Genomic DNA, 19,180 nt, shown 5'->3' on the forward strand with positions numbered 1-19,180 from the left:
GGGAAGATACTGGTGAGGATGACATTCCTGACTAGGTGGGTCTGAGTGTGACGGAAATGATCAACACATGTGGTAGGATGATTATGTTAAAAGAAGTGGAAAAAAAAAGAAGACTAAAGAATGAGGGCATGATAAGTGTTTTCAAGTATTTGAAGGACCATCAGATAGAAAAGGGATTAGTAGATTTGTTCCTCTAGGCTCCAGAGAACAAAAGGAGAAGCAATGGGTGGATTTTCATGGGAATAGATTTAATAATAATAGCTAGCATTTATAGAGCCATTAAGGTTTTCAAAGTGCTTTACAAATATCAGGCACTATTATTACCCCTCCCATCCAACCCCCCCACCTGTTTTACAGTTGAAGAAACTGAGGCAGATAGATTAAGTGACTTGCCCAGGGTCACAAAACTAGTAAGTGTTCCAAGGCTGGATTTGAATTTGTCTTCCTGATTCTAGGCCAGCCTTCTATCTACTGTACCAGCTATCTACTTTGGGTTTAATAAAGTCAAGGAAAACTCCCTAACAATTAGAGCTGGATTGGGCTTTCTGAAGAGGTGGTAGGCTCCTCCTCACTAGAGCTCTTTTAAGTGGTGGCTTGATGACCATTTGGTAAAGGAGTTACAGAAGAGATTCCTGCTAAGGGGTATATAATGAACTAATTGATCAGTGTCAGGTTCCTTCCTACTCTAAAATAATGAAATTGGAGGTATAAATGGGACTGGTATGATTAAGTATGCTTAATCAGGTGCTTTTAAAAATAATATATTAAATCTGAAGTAGAAAGAATATGAAAGAGAATATTTAATGTTTTCTCTACAGGATTTCTGTGCAGTTTTTCCTTTCAGGAACCTGGCAAGTAGTATTTTTTTTTAAGGGGGAGGAAAGAAGGGGGAAGGGAAAGTGGAGAACAGGAGAAAATCCGTCCAATGTTAATGGTGTGTGAATATCTCCATGTTGACCGAAGATGAAAGAGTCCGGGGAGAAAACCTATTTAACCTCTTTCCTATCCCCACCCCCAGCCTGTCACATTCGCACTTATAATCCCATCCTCTGTTCTCTCCTATTATATCACTAGAGAACATTCAGCAGTGTTACTATTTTGCTATGTTAAATCACAGGCTCTAACATCTGCTTAGTTTTTCTGAGTCAGTTGAAAGTACGCTTTCTCATTATCATCAAGAAAAATAAGGTATTGTCCATTTCTTTCTTACTCTAGTACTATAAATGTAGATTTTTTTTTTAATACATAGTATAGTAGTAGGAACGCACTGACATTTTGACTGGAAAAATATTAATGGAACAGGGCCCATGGTACCAATGATTCAGTCATCTGTCAGTTTGATAAATGGATTAGTGTAAGAGGTTCTCCATTGGGGAAATGTAGCCCATAGGGCTTCAAGCTAATTATATTTAAGTTGTTTAGTACTGCTGGGAAGCAGCATCTAGGCAGTTGCTAAAAGCTTTGATTCAGTGTGCACCATTAGACTATGTGTTGAGAAACTCATTACCCTTTCATGCTTGCCTTGGATGGATTCTAGGAAGCTAACATGAAATAGAGAACAGGAATCAATAACTAAAAAGACATTTTAGTTAGCCTCTGATCCATTTCCTGAATCAGGAATGGCCTGTGATCTCTTATATAACTTGTGTGGAAAAAGAAATGTTTAACTGCCTCGAATATCATCCGTCCAAAGCTGGACGTGATGAAGATGTGCATTCAGACATAGCAAGATAACTTCCGACTGAGATCAGTTGCAATGGATAGCCATGAGCTAATAAAAATGAGAAAACCGGGAAATGTTGCTATTCTTTCACAATTTTCTACATGAACAAATAATATCCATATTCAGATTTGCCTCAGGGTTAAATAAAACATACCAATTAAAGTGACTGGAGCTATTGTATTAAGGGACCAATTCATTTTTATTTTCTCCACTAATTAGAATACATTTGTATACATTTATGTACTAATTTTTACTCCAAAGTCGTTAACTTTAAACAAGAATAAAAACTATACACAGGAGTTCCACCATTTATCTCAAAATTGTACAAAACTGTAGAATCAAGACTAGCAGCTGTGTAATGTTGCGTATGGCATTGAAAAAAATGTTTGAAGCAAGCAACAATGCATTTTATCCATTTAAATTAGGGTATAGATTTAGGTAGACAAAAATATAACTGGAATTGATATCCCCATTATTCTCTTCTCCTGAAAAAATTTGCACAGGAAATAAACATAATTGGTCTATACCTCAATTTTGTGTTTTGTGTACAATTACAATAGTACAGTGTCCCCCAGCATTATTCTTGGAGAATTGAATGAGGCATAGCATTGTAAAGTTCTAGAGATGAGAGCCACCTACTGAGTCAATAGTTTATTATGTCACTTCAGTTGTATCACAATATGAATTGTCTTTGGGTTTGTTTTTTTTTTTGCTTTTATCCTTCAGATGAGTCCATGATGTTTTTCCATTCATTTACAAGGTCTCTTTTAGCTCTCAAATTGAATAATTCTGTAATGAGCCAATGGAAGTTTCAGGTCAGAAATTTCTTTTCTACATATATACATTTTGCATCCCAACCTTATTTTATTAGTTTTATTTTCTTTTTAAAAAATTCTTCTGTTCCTCTCCAAGAAACTAAATGCATAGATCACTATTATTATATACTTTGTGCTATAAGCAATATTAATATTATACTTAAGTTTATGGGTTTTAAAGTTTTGATTTGGTACTTAGGGATATGTATTTTTTTTTTTGTCTTCAGACAACAAAAGTTATTTGTAGAGAGTAAAACTTTCATTCATTTTTTGACTTTGTCCATGTTGGTTTTTCCCTCATAAGTTTACATTGCTCATTTCTCTTTTTCCAGTGAATTAATGTGTTCTAAGAGCAATGATATTTACCACACTAAGATCTCAAGCATGAGAAACAAAAAGCCATGTCTTTTGATTCTTCCTACAAACTCCATAGGTAGTTTGCTGAATCAAGTTGTAGGTGATGAAGTCTTTTACTTGGCTCCTGTTTTAGAATCAGACATTTGCAGAATTTCACTCCCCAACTGTGGGTGAAGCTGTTTATAGATCATTTTTATATGTCGAAACTAGTCAAGAAATTTTGAAGAGTAACAGTATTTTATCCTTGTTAAGATTGAATTACAATAGGAATAAAGCACAGAATAAGTTTGAAATGACTTGAAAGATGGTGATATATGAGAAACAGTTTGGTCATAATTTGAAATACATTTCTTTTCTCAAAGAGGATTTCAAATTAATTGTATCTTAATACACCACCATAGCGTACCTCTTAACTGGATACTATGGCACCAAAAAGTAACTTTGGAGAGTCCTGCATTTTGATTGGTCTCCACATTACAACTGAAATGGTACTTTACAAAGTAACCATGACTTAATCATCAAATCTTTTTCTCAGTGCTCATTCTACTTAATTTCTCTGTAGTAGCATCTGCCCTTGTTGACAGTCCTTCCCTTGAAATTTTCTCCTTCTTTGGCTTCTATGAAGATTTTGTCATGGTTATCCTGAGCTTAACACAGCACCTAGAACATGGATGTTGGTTGTTGTCCTTCATTCTTGAGGAAATGCTCTATCTACCACAGGTCAAGCACAAATAGTCCGTACAAACAGTCAGAATGGAGATATTTCTAAATTTGCACATCTCACATTTCTTTTGAGCTACTGCACTTCTGCTTTGCTCAGTGCCTTCTTTGATGTGGGCACGTTATAGTAAATATTTAATAAATGCTCTATCTTCCATCCTCCTACCTCCTTTTTAATATTTCTCACTGACTCCTAAATATGGACTTATTTAAGGTTCAGTCTTTGGACCTCTCTTCATTTTCCATACTTAACCTACCATCGGTCTCTTACCTTTCTAATTTATCCCATACTATACAGTTTAATCTTCCTAAAATGCTATCTAACTTTCCAGACTTATTATTTTCTCTTCTCCTTCATTAGTCTTTATTCCAGTGAGAATGGTTTTCTCATTGTTCTTTGACAATGTTATATTCTTACTTAAGCACCAATGTTACTACCTCCTACCACTATACTGAAACTTTTCTCTCTAGAGTAGCCAACTACTTCCTTATCTCAAATCCAGCATCTATTTTCTTTAATAAATTTTTATTAACTTAAAAAATTTTAACTGTAGTTCTAGCCATTACCCTTCTCTATCCAATAGAGCCGTCCCATGTATGAAATCATATTTTTTGAAGAACAAAAAGAAAAGGGGAAAAAAATCACCGTACTTGATCAGTACATCAAAAAAGCTAGACAATATGTGCAATACTTGTAGACTCCCTACCTCTGCAAAGGTGGAAGTATCTCCTCATAGCCCTTCTTTCAGGTCATTGTTCTTTATAATTTTTTCATTGTTCACTTTTGATTTTCTTTTCTGTGTGGCTATTCTTTTTGTTGACATTGCAGTGGTCATTGTTTTCTTGACCCTGCTTACTTCATTCTTCATCAGTTCATACAAATCTTTCCATGCTTCTCTATATTCAACACATATAATTTTTTAGAACACAATAATTTACCATTACATTCACACATCACAATTGGTTTAGCTATTCTCCAATCAATGATTATCTACTTTATGTCCAATTCTTTTCTGTCACAAAAAGTGCTGTTATAAATATCTAGGTTTACATGGGGTCTTTCTTCTTATTAATGACTTCCTTCAGACATGAACCCAATAATGGGATTTTTGAGTCAAAGGTTACGGGCATTTTAGTTATTTTATTTGTATAATCTCAAATAGCTTTTCCAAGAGGTTATACCAATTCACAGCTCCACCAACAATGTATTAGTGTACCTGTGTTCCCACAACCCTAACAATATTAAATCTTGTCATTTTTTTGTCATTTTTGCCAATTTTCAGATTATTAGGTAAAACTTCAGATTCATTTTGATTTGCATTTATCTTATTCATGACTTAGAGCATTCTTTCATGAAGTTGTTAATAGTTTGCAATTCTTTTCAAAACTGTGTTCATATCCTTTGACAATTTATCTATGAAGAATGATGTGTGTATATACACACGCACACACATATACACACATACTTACACATGCACACACATGTATATGTTAATTGTTTTATCTTGGGTAATAAACCCTTGTCAGAGAAATTTGATACAGAGGTCTTCCCATTCAACTATTATCCTTCTTATTCTAAGTGTATTTATTTTGTCTATGCAAAAGTTTTCCAGATTTATGTAAACAACAATAACTATTTTTATTGTTGTGTGGTTGTTTTCAGTCATATTCGACCCTTCTTGACTTCTTTGTGGATTTTCTTGGTGAAGATACTGGGAGTCATTTGGTTAAGAATACATTTCCTACACACAGCTATAAGATACATTATCTCTTTCTCTTCTGATTTTTTAAATAGTATAGTCTTTAATATTAGCCTCACATATCCATTTAGAATGTATTGTGGAATATGATATAAGATGTTGGTTGGTGTAAGCCTAATTTCTGCCAGGCAGCTTTCTAGCTTTTCCAGCAGTTTTTGTCTTAAATAATTAGATTTTCTCCTTCATCACTCTCCAGGTGGTTGAGTTACAATTTTTCTGATTCTGCCTTGTCTAGGCCATTCCATTGATTCTCCTCTTTATTATTTTTTAAATAAATATCAGGTAGTTTGATGATTGCTACTTTATGTTTGAAGTCTGGAAGTGTAGGGGCAGCTCGGTGGCGCAGTGGATAGAGCACCAGCCCTGAAGTCAGGAGGATCTGAGTTCATAGCTGTGTGACCCTGGGCAAGTCACTTAACCCCAATTTCCTAAAACAAAAACAAAAAAAAAATGAAGTCTGGAAGTGTTATTCCCTGCTTTTCCTCTCTCTTTTCCTTTGATATTCTACATGTTTTTTGAACAAAATAAATTATTTTGTCGAGATCTATATCAACAGCCTTTTTGCACTTATCCTTCTTAACCTCTATGCAGCATATGGCATTATTGACTCTACCTCTTTCTTAAATACTGTTTCCTCTTCTAGGTGACAAACTGTTCATGCTTGTCACCTTATCTTCTCCTAGACAATATTCAGAAAGGCATATTGAATAGAGAGGTAGAACTGGAGTCGAGAAGACCAGGGTTCAAGCCCCACCACTCATGTGTATGAGCAGAATGATTCTGGCCATCATTTAACTTCCCAATACCTTAGGCAAAATTCTCTCAAATTTTCATGTTTCAGGAATGAGTTTGCTCCCTTGATCCCTGTATCTGTGAAATCACAGCTCTCGTCCTTCCATTTTAAAATTAGGTTTTTCCTCTACTTCCCTGTCCCTGAGTCAAACACACATCGTTCTTAAAGACACCAGGCCCAGTGGTCTTGGAGTCAGAAAAGATCGGAATTTGAATCCTGACTCAGACACTTACTAGCTCTATGACCCTGGGGAAGGTACTTACCCTCATCTGTAAAATAAAGTTATCAATAGCATATAATAATAATAGATAACATTTATATAATGCTTCCTTTATGTCAGGTGCTATTTCAAAAACGCTATAGTTATTATTTCTTTTAATCTTCATATCAACCCTGGGAGGTAGGTGCTATTAGCATTGCTCAATTTTATAGATGAGGAAACTGGGGCAGACAGAGGTTAAGTGACCTGCCCAGGATCATAAAGATAGTAAACATCTGAGGCTGGATTTGAAATCAGGACATCCTGACTCCTGGCACTCTATGCTTTGCACCACCATAACTAGGTGAAGCTGTGTTGCTGTGAAGGTGTTTTAGTAGAGACTTGTTGGTGATATAACACATGCAAAGTGTTTTGCATATCTTAAAAGTACTATGTAAGTGATGGCTACTGTTATAATTATCATCATCATCATCATCATTGTCATGAGTTCAAATCCTGCCTCTGACACTAATTACCTATATGATCTTAGACCAGTCATTTAGCTTCCATGGGACTCAACTTCCTCATCTGTAACATGAGAAAGTTGGATTAAGGTGGCATCTGCATTTCAGGAGGAAATTTTCAGGGGTTTGCGGTTTCTGGCGCATTTCAAGTGTTCAGACAGGTGACAGACAGGTAAGAACGTGTGTAGTGTGCTACACCAATTACTGGCAGTGACTGCTTCTCCCTCTATAACAGACAAATCAACCACTCTCTGTAGGGAACACAGACACAGACATATCCCCTGTGAATGTGATCAGAGAACACTGAAAACATTCACAGGAAGAAGGGAAGTCACCAGGGCTGTCCAGCCCACAAGTGGCTGCTTGTATCTAGGGGGTAGGCACTGCCTGTCTCGTGCTTACAACCACTGGGAACTTTGTTTTGCTTCTGTGACAACAGGGGCTAAATTTTAATCACCAGCATATTTCTAATGCAGATCCCCTATAATATCTTCCTCAAGCAGTGTCCAACTCCAAAATGTGGTTGTCTTTAGGGGCAGTCAGTCATTAAAGCATTTATTAAACATTTAATACATATATACTTCAGAGATAGTGCAGGTTGGGTTCCAGACCATCACAGTAAAGTGGATATCACAATAAAGCAAGACATGAATTTTTTTGTTTCCCAGTGCATATAAAAATTATGTTTACACTATACTATAACCTAATAAGTGTACAATAGTATTATGTATAAAAAAAACAGTGTACATACCTTAATTAAAAAATACTTTATTGTTAAAAAATGTTAATCATCATCTGAGCCTTCCACAAGTTGTCATCTTTGTGCTGGTGGAGGGCCTTGCCCCAGTGTTCATGGTGGCTGACTGATCAATGTGGTGGTTCCTGAAGGTTGGGATGGCTGTGGAAATTACTTAAAATAAGACAATAATGAAGTTTGCTGCATCGATTGATTTCATTTCAACATTTAGAGGCCATTGTAAAGTTATTAATTGGCCTGATTTATTGTTGTGTCTCAGGGAATAGGGAGGCCCAAGGAGGGGGAAAGCAACAAGGAGACACAAAGTTTATCAATTAAGTTGGTGCCCCAAAACAATTACAATAATAACATCAAGAGATCACAGATCACCATACTATACAATAATAATGAAAAAGTTTTAAATATTGTAAGAATTACCAAAATGTGACAGAGAGACAGGGTGGGAGTACATGCTGTTGGAAAAATGGTGCTGATAGACTTGCTTGTTGTAGGATAGCCACAAACCTTTAATTTGTTTAAAAAAAAAAATGCAACAACAAAGGTCGATCTCTGCCAAGTGCAATAAAGCAAAACTCAATAAAATTACTGTATACTCCAGGCACTATCTACTAGAAGGACACAAATAAATAGAATACAAATAAAGGCAAGAAAGAGTGTTCCTGCCCTCAGGGAGTTTACATTCTACTGGGAGGGAAAGCATGTAAATAGGTATATCTTAAGATATTAGTGAATAGATCACTGGCCCTGGATTCAGGAGGACCTGAGTTCAAATCCAGCCTCAGACACATAACACTAGCTGCGTGACCCTGGGCAAGTCACTTAACCCCATTGCCTAACCCCCCCCCCCCCAAAAAAATAGATGTACACTGTGTAAATGGAAGGTAAGTTCGGGGTGGGGGAGGAAGGACCTAGAAAAGCTTCTCTGCAGAAGGTGGGGTTTAAGCCGAGTCTGGAAAGAATCCAGGGAACCTAAGAAGCAGAGAAGGAAGGAGGAAGAACGTTCCAGGTATGAGGAAGAGCAAGTAAAAAGGCATGGAATCCCAAGAGGTGGTCTGTGTATGAGAAATAGCAAATATACCGGGGGCAGCTAGGTGGCGCAGTGGATAGAGCACCAGCTCTGAAGTCAGGAGGACCTGAGTTCAAATGTGGCCTCAGACCAAACACTTGACATGTACTAGCTGTGTGACCCTGGGCAAGTTATTTAACCCCAATTGCCTTAAAAAAAAAGAGAGAGAGAGAGAAATAGCAAATGTAGCTGTATCATGGAGTGTGTAAGAAGACTGAAAAAAGTAAGAAGAGAACCAGGATGTGACAGGTTTCCCATGTGCTCCCCTCCCCCAAAGGACTTTATATTGGATCCTGAAGGTGATAGGGAATCACTGTAGTTTACTAGCAAGTGTGGGAATGCCATGGTCATATGTTACTGAGGAAACTCACTGGCAACCATGGGAATTGGACTGGAAATATAATTGAGGCAGAGAGACCAATTAGAAGGCTATTGTGATATTCAAGTGAGAGATGATGTGAGCCAATAGTATTGTGCTGTTCCGTGTGACTGAAGAGAAAAGGACACGTGTGAGACATCTTACGGACATAGAAATGACAGGATTTGACAACCTTTTGGATATGTGGGGTGAAAGTGAGTGAGAAGTCAGGGAAAAGGGTGAGGCAATAATCCCGGTGACTTGGAAAATATAGGTACCCTCAATGGTAACAGTAAATTTGGGGAAAAGGAGGAAGATTGGGGAAAGAATGAGTTCTATTTTGGACATGTTTGAGATGCTTATGGGACATCCAACTTAAAATATCTAAAAGGTACTTATTGATGTGGGATTGGACATCAAGACAGGTTAGGGCTAGATGTATAGATCTGGACACACACACACATTTATATGTAAATAGATATAATAATATATTGTATAGATATTATAGATATAATTATCTGCATAGAGAGGATAATTAAACCCATGAGAGGTGATGGTATCACTAAATGAGATGGTATAAGCTGGGGATCTTAATCTGAAATAGATTTTACAAAGTCTTTGCACTTGGATAGTTAAAAAGAAATTACATATTTTCTTTTCTCTAACCTCTAACTGAAATGTAGCATTTTCTTAAGAATGTAAGCAACAAATGACAATTGTATTAGCAATACCTGTGACTTTTTTTCACTACTAGAAAACATAGATATTTTCACATCACATTGTATTTGTTGTTGATACCTTGAAATGTCATTTACATTTATTGCTACTTTGAAATTACTGTAGTTATTTGACATACCTTTAGATTACACATTATTATAGTCTTCTAATTGACAGATGCTTATGTGATGTAGGGGCCAACCGTGAGACTTTACTAGACTAACAAGGGGGTCTGTGTCACAAAATTAAAAGAAAAAAATTAAGAACTCCTAGTGTGAAAAGAGAGAAGAGATCTCATGTAAAAGCTGGGTGTGGGGGGTGGGGTGGGGGTAGGGTGAGAGAACACCCTGGGTTAGTAAGAGTGATACCCAGGAACACTCAGACAGTTGGAGAACCAGTAAAGACAATTGTTAGGAAAACCTAATGTGAAAAGAGTATCTCAGCGAGAGATGGTAACCAACAGTGTGAAAGCAATTCCATGGTCTCTAGCTCTGAGACTTCTGGCAAAAAAAAAATTTAAAAAAAATCAGACTCTTATTATCCCAAGTATTCTATCATGGAAGCTAGATTAGGAATTCTAGTATGTGTAGGGTAAGAGGGTGAGGAAATGCAGGTGGGAGGAGCTGGGAACACCTCCAGTTATACTATTGCGTTGGGAGGGAGGAGACGAGGGAGTGGTACATAACAGAGGCCTTTAAAGATCACCTTTCTTTTTTCCCTTCTCTTCTCCCTGATGACTAAGTGTGCCATGATTCTGGCAGAGTTGAGAGGTGAGGATGTATGGAGATAGAGAGATGGTGATCTCCAGTAGCATCAGCCAAAGGGCATAGGGCAGGTAGAAAAAGGGATTCCCAAACTGGGTTGATAGGGCTTCCAAAAGGTCACTCCCTCTCAATTAGGGTGCCTGAGCAACCAGACAGGACATGTTCAAGCCAAGTATGTTAAAGTAGAAGACTGGCCTTGCTTAGGTAGGTCATAGGTACTACCAATGTATCACTTAAAATCCTGACTAAGATTTATGTGGCAGATTGGGGCGGGGAAGGGGGGAGGACTGTGGTAGCAAACCTGTTGAACATTTTTGGATTCAGTGAGATGACTTGTTACTTATCACAGCTAAAGAAATAGTGTAACATAAGCTAAAAGAAACCTTGAAAGTCATTGAGACCAATCCTCTGATTTTGCAGATGAGGTTACAGAGGTCAGAGCTGGGACTTTCTAAGATTTTTAACTCACAATACTGTGTTATCAAAATGCCAATCTATAATAAAATTAAAGTGCAATCTGCATTGTTGTGAATGACAACATATTTAATCATTTAAACAAGGGTATGATTTCACTCTTGAAAAATGTCTTATAATTTTAATTATATATGATTCTGGCATAGTAATGGTGTGGTAGAGTTTGGCACGTATTCTCATTTTGTGACACTATTAAAGGTTATTTTACAAAAAAAACTTGTGAAAATTTTAAAGCTGTTTATCATTTTTAGAACATACAAAAGATTCAAGGGTTTCTTTAAAAAAAAAAACAAAAAGCAAGATAGTAAGTACTTTTAGAATCACATTTACAGTTTTTCATATGACTCAAAGATCATGCATTTATTATGTTGGCCAAAATTTTTTTTTAATTTTCTCTAATAGTAAAAGAGAAAAAAAAAGTAAAAAATGAGATTAGAAGAACTGAGGAACAATTAATTTGTAATCTTTTTCTGCTTGTTACAGTAAATAAAAGGGCAGCTAGGTGGCGAAGTGAATAGAGCACTGGGCCTAGAGTCAGGATGACCCATCTTCCTGAGTTCAAATCTGGCCTCGGACACATGCTTCCTGGGGAAGTTACTTAACCCTGTTTGCCTCAGTTTCCTCATCAGTAAAATGAGTTGGAGAAGGAAATGGAAAAACACTCCAATATCTTTGTCAAGGAAACCCCAAATGGGGTCACAAAGAGTTTGACATGACTGAACAATAATATATAATGATGATGATGATGATGATAAATTAGTGTTGCTGTCTGAATAATGGATAGCTGACTAGCCTTAAAGTCAGAATGATTCTGCCTCTGACATCTACTCACTGTATGGTGATGGGCCATTTCATTGCCCTCAGGCAACTCTCTAAAATTATAAGTTATAGTCTAATTGAAAAGTTTCTACACTTGGGTTTCCCCAACCCTTATGAAATCACAGACCCCAGCTCCTCCTCTCCCTTAGTAAATGTGTGTCTACACATGGCTATATTAGATCAATGACCACATCTTTGCCTAATTCCATTCAGTTTTTTTCAGGTCATTAACCTTGATTTTTCAAACTTTGGAGTTGTATATAGTCTTATATTGAGCTTATAATTATATTGTGTTTTTTAAAAAATCTCTTACAGCAAAACTCTATTTAATTGGAATTGGGGGGGATAGGATAGTCTGGTTACTGTAGTATTCTGATTAATTAGGGAAATCTTTTTTTTAATTTTAGCTCTCACTGCATTGCTGCCGCCCCTCCACCCCAATGCATTAGTAAACTTCTGCCTCTAGCAAGTATAGTATAGTGAATATTGTTTTAATATTTCTTAAATTCATTTTGCTACAAGGTCATCATTGAGAGGATGAATTTTTGTGCAGTTATACTCTGTGAGGACAGGAGCAATCTTGTAATTACTCCTCCCCATGCATGTAGTTGATACTCAAACAAAAGTTTTGTTTTCGAATGAGAGAGGTAGTGCAATGTAGTTGTCAGAGACCTCCCCACTCCAACCTTGGAGCCAGAAAGGTTTGAGTTCAAGCCCTTTCCCTTAACCATACTGGCATTGTGGCAAGGCAACTCTTCAAACTGTAAAGAGTGTCATATTGACATGGTAGGGGGAATTTCCTCACTGAAGGAGTCCCTTCCTTATTCTGATATTGTATTCTGTCACATTTGATAAGCTTCGTATTAATCAGCCTGTTTCTGCAGCATTTGAATGGGAGACTGGGTTGACCCATATCCAGAGAAACAGAATTGAGAACATTCTGGAAGAGCCACTAGGAATTTTCTCTCCTACCTGGCTTATTGTTCTTTATCTGAAGCTGGAATACAGACCCCCGATAATAGTAAAGACAACACCCTCTACCCCGCTACCCCAGTCAGTCCACAAAGGTGAGACTACCAGTATGTGTTGGTGACCTCCAGGTCACTGAAATGCCCATCTGTCTCTAGTTGTTTTCTCCCATTTTCTTTCTGTTCTGCCTGAAATTCTCAGCATTAGAACTATACCTGTCGTTGTGCTATATTGTTAAAATGCAAATAAATTATTTTCCATCAACACCTTTTTGGGAATTAGTTAATCAAATAAATTATTTTGACTGAAACAAAGCCCTGAGGGGATGAGGTGAAGGAGAGGGTAAGGTATGTTGAGAGGAAAGGGAAAGATGGATGCAAGGTCTAGGTGAAGAGGTACCTCAGGGACCCTAGACAGCCATGTGGGAAGTAGCATGGTAACCCAGGTCCAAAAGAGGAAGACTGTTTTCAGTAGGGTAAGTGTTAGAGGTTGGTGGTAACCTTTTTACCTAGAAATGGCCTTGTAGTTGGAATTTAATTAAGTGTAACTTCTCAGAGGAGAAATAAAATGAAGCAAACTAACATTTTATTCATTTCTTCCTTATAAAGAATTTGCAACTCTTTTCCTTCTGAAAATACCTTTATTCTCCCATCAAAACACTTGTTTTCTGTGTAAACCCTAGAAATGGTCACTGAGTACCACTTGGTATGTTACAGAACTGCCTTCAGAATATGACATATACATATGAGTAGAGGCCTGGAATATATTTTCCCCTAGCATAATTTAAACATAAATGAAGAAGGAATACTGAATCTACTATTCTTACTTTAAGAGGGGATGGTTTAAACCTTCAGGTTATCAGCTATAGATATGAAATTGTTGGTTCTTACAATAAGTATTTTTGGTTTTCTTTCCAAGTAATATCTTGTATATGATCAGTTTAGGGCATTGGTGGAGATGGTGCCAGGTAACAACTTTGTTTTATCAAACTGAACTCCTAAAGTGGACCCATACTGTGATTTAAATAAATAGAAATAACAATAGAGTCTCTGTAATTGAAAATTAGGGCAGCTAGGTGGTGCCATAGAGTGCTGGCTATCAAGTGAGGAGGCCCTGAGTTCAAATCTGCCCTCAGACACTTATTAGCTGTGTGGCCCTGGGCAAGTCACTGAACCCAGTTTGCCTCCCTTTCCTCATCTGTAAAATGAGCTGGAGAAGAAAATGGCAAACCACTTCAGTATCTTTACCAAAAAAAACCAAATGGGGTCATGAAGAATTGAACGTGACTGAACAACAATAAATTGAACATTAAAAAAACAAACTTAAAACAAGCTTGGGGAAATACTAGAAATTTCTTCATGTAGATATGTGCTTGACCAGTTTTTACCTTGAAGACAGAAGAGAACTTAGAATCCACTGAATCCAATTCCTTCATGTTACAGGCAAAGAAATTGAGACTTAGAGGGTTTTAAGAGATTTGACAGGAGTCACATAGTATGGTATGTGAACTCAGGTCTTTCTGACTCCAAGTTTAACATCTACACCAGTATCATGTGGTTTTCTTCGAAAACATATTTAAAATAATTTCCCTCTGGAAAGAATGATTCCATTTTGGTTTGAACTACTGAGAAGGAAAAAAAAAAACTTTTTATTTATGATGAATGTTGAAAACCGTCCAGAGGCAAACTCTCCCCAGGATTAGTTAATAGATTTGGATAAAGGCAATGAGTTATAGAGTAGAAGAAATTCTCTCTTCTGCTCTTACTCCCTTCCCACATTGTGACTGCATTATGCTATGGTTGGGATCTGTGGTTTGGTTGCATAAACCCATCTGAGTATTGTCCCTGTGGCCCTCTAATAGAGTAAATTCCTGGCAGACTCTCAGAACCAGATGTCTTCAATGAGGGATCCAAATAAACGGTGAGTGCTTTGAGTGGTCATAGAATTTCTGCAGAGTTGGAAGGGACCTTAGAGATCCTCTAGACCAGGGGTTCTGAACTGGGGGTTCATGAACTTGTTTGCTTAATATTTTGATAACTGGTGCATCGGATAGAATGTTGAGTTCCAGTCTGGCTTCAGACCCTTACTAGCTGTGTGACCCTGGGCAAGTCACTTAACTTCTCTTTGCTGCAGTTTCCTCAACTATAAAATGAGGATTATAATAGAAATCTTGCAGGATTATTGTGAGGATGAGATGAGATGAGATGAGATAATACTTATGCCAAAGTGCTTAACACAGCCTGTCATATAGTAGATACTATATAAGTGCTAGTTATTAATAGTGTTATTAGTAATTATTATGTTAATATAATTGGTTTTCATTGTAATCCTATGTATTTTCTGTTATGCGTTGAAAAATATTTTCTTAGAAGGGGTCCAGAGGCTTCACTAGACTGCCGAAGGGATCCAGGACACAAAGTTAAGAAAAAAAGGTTAAGAACCCCCTCATCTACACCAACCTTATCAATTTACAGATGAAGACATGGAGGTCCAGAGAGGTTATATAACTTGATAAATGTTGCACATATAATAAATCACAGATCCAGGATTTGGCCTCTGGTTCTTTAACTCCAAATCCACAGTTCTTTCCACTACACCGGTTAGGGCACACCACACACTCGGCGCTGACTTTAGGGAACACGTATTTATCACTTATAAGACAATACATTATGCGCTATGCAAAAGAAAAGAGGTAGCCAGATAGAGTGGAAAGAGCATTGGCTCTGGGATCAGAGGTCCCAGGTTTAAATTCTCTACCTCTGACATTTTGTGACCTTGAGGAGGTCACTTAACATCCCTCAGCCTCAGCATCCTCATCTCTCAAATGAAGGGGTTGGACTAGTGTGGTCAGTGAGGTCCTCTCCAGCTCAAAATCTATGATCTTACTACAGAAATGAGTGAGGTGGGATTTAGAGCCAGAAGGAACGTTGGTCCCTACTCCTGGGGTATTGACAGGAGATAGTATATATAGATCTATATATTTAGAAAGAAAGAAAGAGATAGGTATTACCAAAATAGCAAAATAGAAAGTTTGATAAGAGAGGTACAAAGTGTCACTGGAATTCAGACAAAGGAAATTTTGGAGAGAAGGGCAAGGAATGTGGATTACTGAAAGATTCATGGCAAAGGTTATACTTGTCCATCACCACACAGCAAGTGGGTGTCAAAGGCGAAATCTTCCTGTCTGTAAAGCTGGCCTTCTATTCGTTATTCAGGCAGCAGTGCTAACTTCTTTTTCATTCAAAGGAAATCCAAGATCAGTTTGGGAAAAGGTAACAGATCAATTATGTTCCTAGTTCTAAATATTCCATCTTTAAATTTCTCCTCTTTTTGGCATTGGAGATTATTTAGAGGTAGGAAAGCACAGCCTGTGTTTAAAAAGAAGTCTAATTTGACTAGCAAACAAGGGCACTGAGAGAAGGCAGTGGAAGATAAGCCTTAATGGAGAAGGGGCCCCTGAAGAGTCCTTTCATGGATTTACATGATACTTCTTTCTCCTGATTCTCCTCCTGTCTCACCATTTCTCCTCATTTTACATTGCTGGTCATTATCCATATCCCATCCCTTCATTGTGGGTATATCCAAAGGTTCTGCCCTAGGTCTTCAAATCTGTTTTCTCTCTTGACCTTATCAGCTCTTATAGATTCAGTTACCATCTCTTCTCATAGATTCATTTGTTACCAACTACCATTTGGACCTTTCAAAATGACTGTCCTGTAGGCATCTCAAACTTACAAGTCAGAAAGGGAATTCATTGCCTTTCTCTACAAACCCACCCCCCTTCTAACCTTGCCTTTTTCTGTGAGTACCTGGTATCATCCTTCTAGTAACTCAAAACCTTCATCTTTGACTTCTTACTCTTTTGACTCTTTACTCTCACCCCACCTAAGTTTCTGTGTCTTGTGTCTTCTTTCTCCATAACATCTCTCATATCTGCTCCTTCCTCTCTACCCTGTCAGGCTAAGCAGTGTAGGAGTTTGTACAAAAATAGTTTTAGCATCACTTTTTGTTATAGAAAAGAACTAGGAACAATGTGGGTACCCATCTATTAGGGAATTACCAAATAAACTAGGGTTTTAGAATGTAACGGAATATTATTGTAACTTAAGAAATGCTAGAAGGGGCAGATTCAGAGAAACCTGGGAGGATTTATATGAACTGATGCAAAGTAAAGTGAGCAGAACCAGGAGAACGACTTATCCAGTGATTACCACATTGTAAAGAAAAAAAAAACTTTGACAGACTTAAGAACTATAATTAATACAATGACCAGTTAAAACTCCAGAAGCCCTAAATCATGGCGCCCAGGAACAACGAAATGTCTTGGTCTAGTGATATAGAATGAAACTGAGTTTTCAGGAAGCCAGTGTCTGGGTTTTGTTTTGCATGACTTCCCTTCCCAGATATTTACAGTTTTATTTACAATCCCCTCTCACATTTTTTTCATTCTTTGTGTATTGAAATGTTCATGGTTGATATTTAAGTTCTTATTAAAAAAAAACAAAAACCCAAGTTTAAAGTCTAAGATAGATAGGCATTTATCTTCCTCCCTCTCCCCACTCCCATTATGCAGAGAAACTTTCTAGTTCACAGTTATGCAAGTCACACTCTCTGATGTTCATGGTGTTGCTAACCCATGCAACATTCTCTCTCCCTTACCTAATATAAAAGATATGTTAACTATGTAGAGATAGGTTCGTCTGTCAATCATGCTTTTGCCTACATAAAAGACCCTAACCTCTCTTGTAGGTTGTTTCTAATTGAGGCTTTTTCTCTCCAGGTACAGTGCACTGTTTTTGGATTCTGCTATTTCCAGGGATTTTTAGAAGGCATCCCCATCGAATGGGGAAGGAATCCCATATAAGAGACTTAGGTAAGTCTATTTTAACCCTAGTCCCATTAATCCATGGTCCTTTGGGGGAGAGAAGCCAGAGAAGCTTCCTCTGTGATTCCTGCAACCTCTGAGGGATGCTGTCATCCTTAAATTTTGATATTCCAACAGATTTTGGGAATAACACTCATGGAATAGGCCTATTATTCATGCCACTGAGAAGAGATTTTAAAACTTCCTTAGTGATACTAAAGTAAAACAGATTTCATGGAAGTAGAAACTGGGGTTCTCTAATGCAGCTTTTTTCTACAGAAATACCTCTCTCTATTTTCTGACTTTATGGACTATAAATATAATTTTTCTGAAGCCTGTAACTGTGTCCTGAGTATCCATCCAGGCTCCTTAGTAACTGTGACAAAGCCAGAATGATCATTAAATCATATAGTTATAATCGGAAAAGATCTTAGAAATAATGTTGTCCAGCTTCCTCATATCAGGAGACTTAACCCTGAAGAGGTTAAATGACTTACCCAAGGTCATGCACGATGTAAGTAGAAATGCTGGTTTTCCAACTTTCACCCTAAAGCTAACATTCTTTCACCATACTATGTTGTCTCAGAGTTCTATAGCCTATAATTTATTTGACTTGCAATTTTTTAAACATTTTAATTCAATTTAATTTTTAATAAAAATCTTTTCTCTTCTTGCCCCACTCCCCTCATTAAAAAAAGGGGGAAAAATTAAAAAGAAAGACTGTGCAACAAATATAAATAGTCAAGCAAATTAAATTCTGCATTGGCAATGTCAATACACGCACACACACACACACACACACACACATTTGACTTGTAAAAAAAAAAAGGCTACTTATCTTTAATTTTTTTGTTTGTTGTGGGCAGCCTGTCACTGGCTCCTTTAATTAGTTTCTACTGCATTTCCAATTGGCCTTATCTGAGCTAAAATCAGAAAATATTTTAGTTGGTTACTTGCTGACAGAATAATGTCTTTCTCTTAAAATGTTCATGTTTCATTTCAGAATGAAATTCTGAGACCATCTATAATGCATTTGTTTTGGTCACTTCTTGGCAACCCTTTATTAATGGTAGGACTTTAAGGACATTCTCAGTCTCACCGCCTCATCACCTCTTTCCACTGACCACCTGTTTAACCTGTCTGTTATTGAATGAGTTAACCTGCTGTCTGAATTAGAAAACTACTAGAAAAAATCCAACAGATTTTTTTTTTTTAAATTGTCACTGGTTTCCTGCCTTCATCAAGTTGATCTCACACTCTTCCCCATCCTCCAAGCCAATGAGTACAACCCATACCAACCAAGATACTCTCTCTAAGAAATTCCCTTTTCCATCCCTTAGACATGAACATGAATTGTCATTGAGGTTTTCCCTACTCTGTGTATCCAAAATAAAAAGACTAGATTTACATCTTAAACAGTGATGCCTCTGTCTTAAGAGGACTTGTCTATTAAGGCTCCTGATTAAAGAAATCAGCCCTAATATCTTTGGAACATGGAATT

The 19,180-nt window shown here is 37.2% G+C and overlaps 1 protein-coding gene across 2 annotated transcripts in view; it reads left to right on the plus strand.

The window, feature by feature from the left end:
* TBL1X (transducin beta like 1 X-linked) overlaps positions 1-19,180 on the plus strand; it is a 374,495-nt gene that overhangs the window by 214,001 nt on the left and 141,314 nt on the right. For both annotated transcript variants that reach the window (XM_027835315.1, XM_027835316.1), the window contains exon 3: positions 17,596-17,688. The gene's annotated coding sequence lies outside the window, so the exon portion shown is untranslated. The remainder of the gene's footprint in view (positions 1-17,595; positions 17,689-19,180) is intronic.

The sequence above is a fragment of the Vombatus ursinus genome, unplaced genomic scaffold (assembly GCF_900497805.2).
Source record: "Vombatus ursinus unplaced genomic scaffold, bare-nosed wombat genome assembly UNPS02014814.1, whole genome shotgun sequence".
Classification (NCBI taxonomy): Eukaryota; Metazoa; Chordata; class Mammalia; order Diprotodontia; family Vombatidae; genus Vombatus; species Vombatus ursinus.